The sequence below is a fragment of the Meleagris gallopavo genome, chromosome 10 (assembly GCF_000146605.3).
Source record: "Meleagris gallopavo isolate NT-WF06-2002-E0010 breed Aviagen turkey brand Nicholas breeding stock chromosome 10, Turkey_5.1, whole genome shotgun sequence".
NCBI lineage: Eukaryota > Metazoa > Chordata > Aves > Galliformes > Phasianidae > Meleagris > Meleagris gallopavo.
In genome coordinates, this window is record NC_015020.2 from 6,982,105 (window position 1) to 6,994,960 (window position 12,856).

The window sequence follows — 12,856 nt, forward strand, 5'->3', positions numbered from 1 at the left end:
CTTAACTTTTTCAAACTAAAGCTGATACTTGCCCACGAATGAATGACACCAATTGATATGTACTTTTTTCTTTGAGGTGATTGATGTAATTTTGTATTAAAGTGACCTCTCTTAGAAATGTTTTGACTATAATGATTTCCTGTCCTTTTTGCTTAGCAATCAGAACAGCAGAACTAGCATAAACCTGTTTCAGCTGCTTGATGTTAATGCCTGAAGGGAAGTGAGATGCACAGTATGTGTGCGTGTGGAACTGGTGACAGTGAATACAGGTAAGTGCTAGTGAAATGTGGAAGTTGAACAGTAACCTGTGAGGTGCTCAGGTGTGGTAAGAAAGGGAACGTGAGCATCACAGGACTGAAAATGTGATCAAATGTTGTCTTGAATTTATTTACATTAAATTTCGCAGCAAGAAGTTTTGTTTTCAAGTGAACTATGCTTCTAATGTACTTATGAGCTGATTCTTGTTTTTCTATAAGGCTGATCATGTTGGTTCTGTCGGGAGATCTGGGGAAGATGTGATTGATGCTTAGAAATCATTTAGTTATAGAAACATCTGTATCTCTATGAAAATGATAGCTCCTTATGTGAAATTACCTCATTACATGCTTTCCTATTAGATGTATAAGGATGGCAGTGACTTTTTGGAGTTTTGGGGTCAGCATTTTATTAAAGATACTCTCATTCAAAAGGGAGAAATATGGGGTATATTTTAAGGAAAAGATTTTTTGTTTTTCTAACAGCATATGACAAAACTTCATACCACTCAGTTAAAAACTGTTAGCAACAACAACAGAAAAGTGATTTCCCACATTTCAGGACTTAGGCGCTTGGATGACTTACCCCATTTTATCACTCTGGCTATAGAATGCATAAGCAATACTCTAAGTTTATTTCCATATGAATACCTTGAATTATTGTATTGACTTAGGCAGGATACTCAGAGCAAGGAGAACTCATTATGGGGATTCTTTCCTTTCTTTTTTTCCATATTTTTATTTTCTGTTTTCAGTGTAGACAAGAAAATAATCTTTAATGTGTAAAGCCGTGTTTATTATCTCTTGTTTGTAGGAGGAGGGATAGAAAAATTACTTCTGTGATATTATTTCAACTGTGAAGTGCACTTCTTCATAGCAACACTGTGATCTTAATATTATAGTAAATAAATAAGAAATAAAGCATATAACAGAATTAACAGGATCTGCTTAAAAATAAGGTTGTAATTACAAGCTATCCTACTACCAGGATTTATTTCATAGAGCATATGGCTTCTCTAATTAAGAGGAACACTTTTTATTTTTCTATCTTTTAATCTTTTAAGCCGAACATAATACTTTAAGTTCTTTTCATGTATTACCCAACTTGTCAAATATGCCTGCTTTATGCATGTAATTTTTTTTATCTGTTCTACTTCCTCTTGTTAGAGGCTGAATTTTAAACATAAATAAATAAAGAAGACATTTAAAAAATTGCTTTAGAAGTTAAAGCTGGACTTGCATTTAAAAATATTTCTTTATATCGTTTAAGATTATATTCAGAAGTTTAGTTACTCCATTTGTTTGAACATGTTCATCTGACCTTTGCCATTTATTTATAATTGCTCTCTCACATTTCTTTTTTTTTTTTTTTAGGATGATGCATTTGTTGTATAATTATTGCTTTGTCAGATACCCTGAATGTAATTTGAATAAAAACATTGCAAATTGCTGTTATTGTTGCAAAAAATGTATAACGTAATTTGCCCCTTTAGAAAACAGCATTCTGTCTTTTGCTCTATTGTCTACATAGTGGGAGAAATCCTGAATTAATCTAAGTAGACTGTCAATCTAGGAGATACATTTTATGAGAAAATAAGTTGAGATTTACTACCTTACTTTGTGAAGTATATCTACTAGGAGGCCTAAATCTTGCCAGCTGTTAATCAGCATGAATACTCTGTAATTTATGTTGGACATGAGAGAATTCAAGAAGCATTCTTGTCAAGTAGATGCAACTCTGGACATCAAGAAGATTCTGGTGCTGACATAAGGTCTTGTGTCATGAAACAAAGAAGTTGTAACAAATTATAGCAAGCTAAGAAAAGCTAGGCATCTTGCAGTGTTCACACGTCTTTGCTATAGTGTTTTCCGACATTGTACATGGACAAGCATCTGGGCTGCAGGGCAAATCCAAAGATAGATGTAGCAACAAGCATAGCTTTGGAATAAAAACACCCGAAAATATCTCAGAAGAGCTGGCTATATGTTTTGGTAGGTATTTTCTTGAAGATGATCCCATTACATCCTGAGTAGCTGTCATGAGTTGTCTATAACTCTTGACCATTCAGGTGGCTTCTGGAATGCTTATCCCTTATTTCTTTTGGGAAATGAAGTTAGCTGCTACCCAGCAGTTCTCTTGTCCTTCTCTAAGAAGCAGTGAGTTGAATAAGTCTTGCTTTCCCTGTCCCCAACCTGCCAGCCTTGCATTAAGGCAGTTGTCTTCAGTAAGATTTCTCCTGTAAGTACTATGTACTTTATATTGGAGACGTGGCTGAATCAGCATCTATTTACAGGTCAGTTATAATATTTGATATTTTCTCGGATTTACCAGCAGCTGTTTTCTTCCAAATAGTGGCATAACTCAGGATCAACAGAATGATTTATTTTTTAAACAAGTTTGCTCATGAATCTCTTGTTTGAATTCCAACATCCTTCTTTTTTTAAGGAAAACACAATAGGAGCAAACAAAAATCCCCAAACATAATCAGTGGAAAAAAAGTAAAGGAAATTTCAGGTCACTAACAAACTATGTCTTTTTCATGCTATGTGGGAATTTTACGAACTATACCCAACATATTGATTTTTTTTGAACTAATAAGTGAGGCATATTTGTAATAAATTCTTTTTAGTAATGAGTCCAGCCTCTCCTCTTTGTACTTCTTCTGTACATCGTTATCAGTACATCATTCAGATCTTAGTCATCTATTGTGAAGTGGAGAAAAATTTCTCCACTGACAGAACTGCTTCTGAAGTTTTAGGCTCATATGTATCTGAATATTTATACAGATGATATTTTCAAGATTTCTTGGACCTTAGGTTCTTTATGAAGAATAGTATTCGGATTTAAATGAATTAAAACCATTTCCTTGAAATTGTGAAACCTTATTACTATGTGTAAACTAAAGCTTCCTCAGAAATGTAAACTTGAGGATGCCCAATTTAGGTGAAGGTATTAAGGACTATACATTCGTTTATATATCTAGTAATATAAGCACACGTGTGCTCCAACGTAAAAGTTAAAAGCATGTTATACAAACAGCTAAATTGTAGGTAAAAGCCAATTAAAGAATGAGCTGTTAGCTACTACTTGCCTTCTCAAATTGGAATCTGAAGGTTTGTACTAGAGATCTTCAGCAAAGTCACATGGACTATGAATTTTTTGAATATATTCTTATATCTATAAAAAGGGAGGAGATACTGAAGCATATTCTTTCCAGTGCTTGAGCTGTAGATGTCAGCAACTGAAGATTTAAGCCAATATTGTTCTGAGAGCAGAATGTCATGCCTTTTGCATTCAAGTCTTGTATCTGACCATATTCCTTTCGTACCCACTCAAGCTCTCACTGGGAAGAGCTGTAAAAAATGCTGTGCACTAAGATTTGTGGAAATGTGAAATACTTGATCAGTTATATGTAAAATGTACAGAATTCTACATCTGAATGATGCTTAGGAAGTTATAGTCTAGTCAAGAATAAGAAATTTTCAAAGGAAAGCTTTAGCAAAGGTGCTTTTGGCGCCATTCTTTGCTACTACCCAATACTTCCTCCTGAGGGTCATCTACAAAATCCAAATTTGTGAGTAAGCATAAAATAAATTTGCCAAGCTGCTGTCCACAAAGCATGTAACAACCTATACTATGTAAGGTGGAGGAAAAAAACAGATGGTTAGAGCTTGAACATCTATTAGATTTCAAATATTAATTTTTTTAAAAGGGGGGATTATGTTGTTTAAATAAAGTAATTTAAAATTAATGTGAGACTTAGGAACTATTTCATCTGATTGTTCTGGAATATAACAGAGGTAACAATTTTGGGGGCACATATAAGCATATATACATACGTATATATGTGTGTGTACATGTGTGTTTTTATACATACATATATATATATATGTGTATATATATATATATGTACACATATCAGCAAAATACCTACTAACATTACAGTGGCTGAAATAGATGGCTCTCTCTAGCATTTCAAGGCCTCTTGTGTGAACTCCCTGAAAAGGAGCCTTTGTTTCCATAGGCAACAGAGCCACTGTGGCACTATGGATCAAACACATCCGGATTTACTTTTATGCCTCTGAGGTAAACAGTTGCCTGCTGCACTACATAAATACTGAAAGGAAAACTCTCCTGGTAAAAGACCTGACCAGCATGAACTGAGGGTAACTACGGGCTGCTGAGAAGAGCCTAGCTCAGGCAGCTCCCTGATAAAAGTACCCTGGGCAAATGCTACATATGCTGCCATTTTTGCCTTTTCTGTCTTTTGTGTGAGTTTTACAGCTTAGACTGATTAAAAAATAATAATTGTGTGTGTGTTATATACATATATATATCTTTGATGTTATCATCTCTGCTTTCCCACTTCCATGGAGAGTATGTTTCGTTTGTCTTGTTACAGTGATGTTGGTGGAAAAATTATCAATATTTTTTACTTTTTATGGTTTGAGTTAAGAATCTGAGAACTGCAGCATTACATCTCAGCCATCCCAAACTGTTGTAGATGCAGCTAAAAAGGGAGTTTCAGAAGAAAAAGGGCAAAACTTGCTTTTGTTTGAAATCATATCCTTACAATTTAATGGTGTTGGAATAAATTCAAGCAACATATTATAAATGAATGCACATATTATAAATGAATGTGAATAATGACCTTTAAATAAAAGAACTAGATGTCTTATGATTGCTGTTGTACAAGAAAAATGAACCATGGAAATCACAGAGAAATGTTAGATACTGAGAAGTAATGTTTGATTTTGCTGAATCTGCTTATTCATCTGACTAAAAAAATGTCATATTGTGCAGTCTATTTATTTTTCTTTTTTTTTATCTTGCTAATGTTTTTGTTCTCTTGAAGGCAGGCTTTCAGAGGTGCAAAGCACAGAGGCATTGTATGTTCCAGTGGTTCAGTAGAAGCAAAGACTGATTCTAAATACACAAAGAATTAGATGTTGAGGTAAGAATTTTATTTACTGATTGATTGATATTTATTGGTATTCACTCTCATGGAACTGAAACCGCTTTTAGTCCTGAAAATAAGAAAAATATCAGACTTTTACCTCTGTGATATGGACGCTTTTATAAAACTTATTCATCTTGCTGCTAAAAATGCTGTGGTTCTTACTTAAGCTGCTTAATGAAAAATCAGACATTGACCTGTACATATAAGTTTGCAGAAGAATGTCAGCTATAAGAGTTTTCAGAGGTAGGGAAGCTGGGAAGCTCTCCTGTTAGAAGGCTGCTTCCCTCCTAAGGGTGCTGATTTCTCAGATGCCATCCACTGTTGTACCACATAGCTTTAGCGCTGTGGTACCACAGGTGCTGAAATGGGACTCAGCCTGTCCCTTTATGGTCCTACGCTTCCTTTTGCAGTCTATTTCTGCTAGACTAACTTCTCTTCAGGAATGGGTGCTGGAAGGTGCCCTTCTGTCTTTGACTTTCTCTGTCAAGAGAGGTTAGGCAGTGTGATATTTTTATCTTTGCTGTTTTTGTCACAGACAAAGTCTTGGAATTCATATAAATGTTCCGCTTTTTTTTTCTAATTAAGACTATTGAATAAATTAACTATTAAGAACAAAGCTAGGTGTCATTTTAAGGCAGAAACGTGATAATTATGTCACAAAGAAATGCATTTTTTTAGTTCTGTATCCTAGATCTGTACCACATTTTCTGGTTAACATGAAAGCTTTTCAAGGTCAGCAATGCCATACGGGTAATGACAAGCCTCAGGTAGGCTTATATTAAATGTGTCCTCAGTGGTCAGGTTAATCTTTTCATTTGTAATTCCTTTCATAAATGAATACATGTAAAGACATTGCCTGTGTTAGAGAAGTAATCTTTGAATCTTTAAAAATCAAGGCAGTCTACTTTTCTAATAAGAGACTATAACCCTTGCATTAAAAGCTATAAAATTCATATAATAATCTTACTTTGTATGCTTTATTTATCAAAATGTAAACTCTGGATACACTGCCTCCATGTTGTTTAGATGTAAAAAGTGTAGAAGGATGAATAAAAATGGGTCAGCTTATCTGTACTTTTAAATTTAATCCAAAATTACACATTATATCTGACCTAAATAGGTAAAATAATAATAATAATCAGATTACCAGTGTCTTGAAAGTGGAGATCACTTCAGAAACTACTGGAGTGAACCCTGAAGTCCTTATATGATGTTGTGAGCTCAGCCTGCTACTTTCACATCATTTTAATAAGAAGTTGATTTTCTTTAGCATGAGTAATATTTGGTGTTATTTTGTAGAGAATTTCTATGGTCAGAGTACTATTGCCAAAACAATTTTAGCTGCCAGAGAGTTTTGTATTTTTATTTTTTTTCTTCTGAAAAACAGAAGTCTGACTTATTCCTTAAGATTATTATAAGCATGCAGGAGTCACAGATTTCCCTGTCCATGAAATTTAATACATACAACTATCTTTTATCTTTCTAAATATTTTTAGCCTTGTTTCTTTACAGAAACATAACTTTTTTTTGCATTTCTTTGATCTATGTGTATCTGTCTGAATGTCTCATCTAATAACTTTTGAACCCGATATCTGATGTCAACCAAGTTTGACAGAAGGGCAGAAGTATCAAAGATAATTGAGTTCTTGGTAGTATTGTAAAAATAAGACCCCATAAGCACTTTAAAAGAGAGAAAAACAGTAGAGAGAGCTCATGTTTTGTGAAAGGTTATAAATTCACATACCAGAGGAAAAGCTCAACTCAGGGCTTAAATAATGAGGTACAAATCCACAGGAAATCAAGCTGCATTTATTTCAGGCTTTATTGTTTCACTTTTGTTTATAATAACATCTTATGGGATTTAGAGATCAAAAAAATTTAATCTCATGTATTTGTCTTTATTTACTCTATTTAGTTTTCGCTGTTCAAGCTCACTGATGAGGGATTTTTTTCTTCATTTTTTGTCCACATTTAATCAAGCATCAATTTATGAGAGGTGCAAGTAGTATTTGATCTTTAATTATTTCAGTTCTGATATAGCATGCTCTGAAAGTATTTCTCTACCTCTTTGTGTTTTTGCAACACAAAGACTGCCATATATGAAATTTGATTGAAAAAATCTGAAATCAATGCGCTGTGGGATGACACTGATTCTGGGTCTTTGTAATAAAGCTGGAGAAATCATTCTGAACTATCTTTTGTTTAGTAGGCGTTTTGCTTTCTCTGGGCGTGTGAAGGGATTTTATGTCAGTGCTATTTAAAAGCTATGCTAGAGAGAAATTCCCAGACTTGAGAGCTGTTTGAACATGCAAGAAAAAGCATTTAAGTTTTCTAGTCAAATTCTTCTCTTACCAAGGACTGTTTTCATGCCCCCTACCCTGCAGGGACAAAGCCTACTCTGCGTTCTTGGACTTGATCTTTACTAGTAAGACTAACCTTTAGGAATACTGGATCCAATACTACTTAACATCTTTCTTGCTGACCTGAATGATGGGGCAGAGCGCATCTTGAGCAGCTTTGCTGAGGACAGGACTGGGAGGAGTGTTGGATACACCAAGTGGTTGTGCTGTTATTCAGTGTTGACAGAAATCTCAAAGCATTCAAAAATGGAAAATTCTAAGTTCTGCACCTGGATAAGGGTAATCTTATGAGTTATAACTTTTTGAGGTCCAACCAACTGGAAATCAGCTCTCAGAGTTTATAAATACTGAAGAGACGATGTAAAGAGGATGGAGCCAGGCTCTTTTCAGTAATGATCAATTACAGTGGGACAAGAGGGAAAGGGTGCAGACTGAAATGCAGAGAATTCATTTTAAAGACAGGGGGAAAAAAAACCCTTCTTTACTGTCAGGACAATGAAATATATGAAGAGGTGTCTTAGGTTGTGAAGACTCCATCTTTGGAGGTATTCGAAACCTGATTAAACACAGTCCTGAGTAACTTGCAGTAGCCACTCTATTCTAAGCATGGGGCTGAACTAGATGATCTCCAGAGGTAGACAAACAATTGTGTTTTCAAGTTTATTTGCTGAATTGCTTTGCTTTTGTCAAGAGAATAAGACATGCAAAATACACTGATGGGCAAATGTTTGTTACAGACCTGCACAACCTTGAGCTAATAAAAATCAGAATAAAAAAACAAGTCCTTTGTGCTGGGCACAAGCTGATGGTTAAATTATGCAAGATATTTACTGGGGAGGAATTCCTTACAGGTATGCTCCAATTTTCTTCTTTCAGTTGTGTAATATAAGTTTGCTTTCTGCTTAGGCAGATTGACAGACACACAAGTCTCTTCTAAACCCACTGTACTGAAATTAGGAGTTTCTGCAAGCCATTAGGGACTAAATAGGTTCTTTGTTTATTTTTTGAAGTGTTTCTTGTCTTAGAGACACTTACGACACTTGTCTCTATAATCTTTAGTCCTTGAATATGCTTAGCTTTTCAGCAGCAATTTGTGACTCCCAGCATTTCTTTTCTACTGAAAATATGAATGTAAAACCCTACAATATTTATTCTTTCTGAAGTGAATTACAACCTGCAGCTGCCAAGAGGCAGCAACAAGTTAAAGAGCAATTTAATTGTAGATGTTTTGCTCTTTACTCCTTTAACTCTTTCCTAAGGGATGGATAAATACAACAGGCAGCTGAACAGTAAAGGAGCACTTCTGGAGACAGAGACAAGTGGAGACAGAAAGTCAGAAGTACTTTGACTCTAAGAGGAGGAAACTCATAATGTAAGACAATCTCTAGCAAAGCAGATACTTGAAATTACTTTGTTCAAGGTTGCTAGTATGACAAAATGTATTCTTAAAATATAAAATTTTGGTATAAACTGGTAATTTTAGCTTAGGGATTTAATTATCATTAGGGAAAATTTAAAGCAGTTGTCCCCTTGTTAATTTATGAACAGAAATATCAGCCTCCAACATTGCCCTGTAGTACCTCTGCCAGTGTAAGCTGGAGAACTTTGTGAAGGAAACAAGAATTGGGTTAAAGAAAAATCAAGATAGTAGGAAAATACTTCAGTAGGTCACTATGTCTGTTCAAATGGTATGGTCTCAGGCAAGCCTGTGATGCTGTGGTTAAATTCTTGCTAGTATTCATGTTTGCTTGAGGTTACCATGGACACTTAGCACTTCTCTGGATGAGAGTGTGCAGAAGTAGAGACTATTTTTTTTACTTACTTCAAACGTATTAATGAAATTACCAGCATGTTTAGAATGAATTAAAAACTTGAAGAGTTTGCTTACTTGGTATTAAAAACTCCCATGTGCTTTTCTATCCAATCCATTATTTGCATGTCACCAGAGAACTTTCCATATAGAGTCCCTTACCATGTTGTCCTCAGCAAGATGGATGTAACCTGTCTCCTATCAGTGAATCTTTACAAGGTGTCTACAATAATTGCCTTGTTCTCTCATTATAATGACAACTAATGACAACCTTATAATCCTGAACTGTGCAAACTGTAAATTGTAGTGCATTAGAGCAGTGTGAGCTGTGTCTGCTGACTTAAGATACTCTCCTGGATACATAGCATAAGAAGCACCTGAAAGGGTTTAGAGAAAGTTATACTACCACCTTCTCAGAGCTTCACATTACAAACCAACACAAGACTGAAAGCTCTTTGTGTAGATGCTCACAACTACAGAAGCCAAGCATTTGAATAATGCGTGGATAACAATGATGCTATTACTATGGTGGAGAGAAAAGTGAGCTTATTCTTCTGTTATTAGCTCTTGTGAGAACGCCTTATTTTCTATAAACAGCATGAGCAATATTTGTCATCAAACAGGGATGATCCTTTCTTTTATACATATATTACATGTCTTGTCTCTGAAGGGCACAGGCATTTTTGCATGACACTATGCTATCTTTCTGCAATTCCTGAAGTTAGCAAAGAAACTAAAAGGAAGGTGTATCTTAGCATTTGCAAAATCACAGAGTAGTAGGGGTTTGAATGGACGTCTCTCTGGAGATTACACCCCTGCTAAATGAGGTTCCCTACAGTAGATTACACAGGATTTGCTCTATCAAGTAGCTTATTTTGCTCTTTTTATCTGTTGCAGTTTCGGTGGGAATAAATAGGAGACATTACATTTGGAGCTGCCTTCATATTAGTAAGTATCAGGATGTGCACAAATGAAATTTTTTTTGGCAAAATATCTTGCTTCCGTTGTTCTTTTCCATTTTGTCTCAATTAATTGACTTTTTAAATTTATTTTTTATTCTGTGCACTAAAGAAAGCAGCAAGATGAAAATAATAGTTGATTTTTTTTTTTTTGAAAAAAATCCCTCATTTTGATTATAAGTAACATATGAAGTCATTTATTTTGTCTGAAGTACAAGGTACTTCTATCCTTGTGTTTGTTCCCTCTACACAGAAGAGATAATGTTATATACCTAAATGTTGTTAATCTGGACATAAAAATAAACTTAGTTCATTCCTGGAAGTTAGGTGGGCGTGTAGATTTAAGTATAGCAGAAGATTAGAAAGAGTTTTCTCTAAGTTGTTGAAGCATATTTATGGAGCCACATGCAGAGACACTGCTGGGATGACTTTAGCTCTCTTATCCTTTCCTCCTGCAGAAAATCCTCAGGAAACCTAGATGTTTACAGCCTTAAACTTTGTTTGACCAAAAATGGGAATGACTCCATCTATAACCAACTCTGAAGTGTTCAAGATTTAAGTCTTTGTGGCTTCTGCAAGTCAAACAAATTCCATGAGAAGTCTTGTCCTCTGAGTCTGATGTGATTTTTCTCTACAATTTTTTCCACTTTGTCTTTTTCTCACCCTGTCCTCTATTGTCAAGTAGTTCCACTTGCACTTGTGTCTATGTGGCAAACATAAAACTTCTGGAGTCCTTATGACAATGTGTATTAAAACAAGTCCGTGTGGGATTTAGTAATGAAAAACATTGTTATTAATGATGTAAATTATAAACTCCCATTGTGTACCACTGCCAGCTACTGAAGACTGTCCACACACAATTGGGTACCTTCCAAACCTATTACTATGGAAATGTCATACTGCTTTAATAGACTGTTTAGGAAGAAGAAATATTTTACTTATGAATCCAAATCTCCATTCTCCAGTATTCCCAAATGCAAAAACTTACTTCAGTTTCTTGGTACTCCTACATCTTCTCTAATTTTTGTCTTTTGTGCCTGGAATGTTCTACTGTTTTTGTATGTCAGGTCTTCACTCTTTCTGACAGGATACTTCTTGAGCCCCAGACATGATATGGAATTAATACAATGTGCATCAGATGTGTAATCTCTTTGTTCTGAGTCTTTCTGTATAGTTTGTTTTTCTGTAGGCTGGTCATGTGAACAACTCTGTTACAGACAGCAAAGTGAACCTATGTAGGTATGTACTCTCTCACACAAGCCAGAATGCAGATGGGACTTGCTCCACAGGCAAGTTTTGTTGGTGTTAAACAAATAAACTCCATGCTTCACATTTTGAATTTCTAAAAATTCTGTCTCTACCTGATTTAACATTTATTGATTGAATGTACTGGTTTATTTAAGGACAGGCTGTATTTTAAAATGGGCTTAATCTGAATCCTTGATAATTGTAAGTATAGATTCTCTTCATAATAGAAACACATTAGATTTTTCTATTCCCTGCTGCGCATGTATAGCTTTCATTCTGAGATATAAATAAATGTACTATGCAGGAAAAACTGTTCCTATTGATGGGCAAGAATAAATGCCATTACTTGAAAAAGAATATTATTGCCTTTTTTTTTTTTCCCCTCAAATAGTATAATACTTTACCTTACTTCTCCTTGTACTTGATTTATTTGTCTTCAACAGCAATTCTCTGTTCTTCTGAGGGACTATGGTAGTCTAACTTGACTTCTTCTTTTCCTTTCTTTTAATGTTACTGTATCATCTCTCTATGATGAAATAAAGCTCTCAAAGATTTTTGCTAGATTAACAGTGTTTTAAAAGTTGCTATTGTATTTGCAAAAATTTGAAGCATAAATGGGTACTTTTTTCTTTTTTCTATCCAAAACAAAAACAAACAGAAAATGAATTTTCCATACAGTTGTAATGATATTTCATGCATATAATTTCAGGTTTAGCTTCTAGTAAGTTTATGAACAAGGGTCTCAGAGGCAAAACAAACATCAATTTCAGATACAAGTTGTAACATTTCTTACAAGTGTGAGATATCTAGTAAATTAGTAATTCCTAAAAAAGTAAAAAAAAAAAAATTAACTTAGGACTCACTTTGAAATGCCCTGGTAGTTCGAAGATAATATCCCCTAAAAAATAGATGAAATAGATGGACATTATTGTCTATTCTTCTATCTTTTTTCCTACAAATAAAGAAACTGAGACACAAAGGGCATGAGGAATGTCAATTCTTAGAGCTCCTGATCAGTTATGGATCCACCAGAATGCTGTGGAAAACAGTGTTGCCTCTGGGGGAAGAAAGCCAACCAAACATCAATGACTTACTGATATGGGAATTCATAGCAGGGATGGAGAAAAACTGGGATAGACTAAGATTTAGTCTGTCTTTGTCTCCGGCTCATTTTCTGGATATAAATGTTACTGGTAAGGACTATAGAAGTGGAGAGAGTAGGTACGGATCTGATTCAGTTTGGTATTCTGTGCCTTGGAGATGA

At 34.8% G+C, this 12,856-nt stretch overlaps 1 long non-coding RNA gene across 1 annotated transcript in view; it reads left to right on the forward strand.

Annotated features, from left to right (window-relative positions):
* LOC104912293 overlaps window positions 1–12,128 on the forward strand; it is a 62,010-nt gene extending 49,882 nt beyond the window's left edge. The window contains exons 2-5 of the long non-coding RNA XR_794557.2: window positions 157–269; window positions 5,111–5,209; window positions 10,283–10,333; window positions 10,803–12,128. This is a non-coding gene — a long non-coding RNA (uncharacterized LOC104912293). The remainder of the gene's footprint in view (window positions 1–156; window positions 270–5,110; window positions 5,210–10,282; window positions 10,334–10,802) is intronic.
* Window positions 12,129–12,856: the final 728 nt, after the last annotated feature.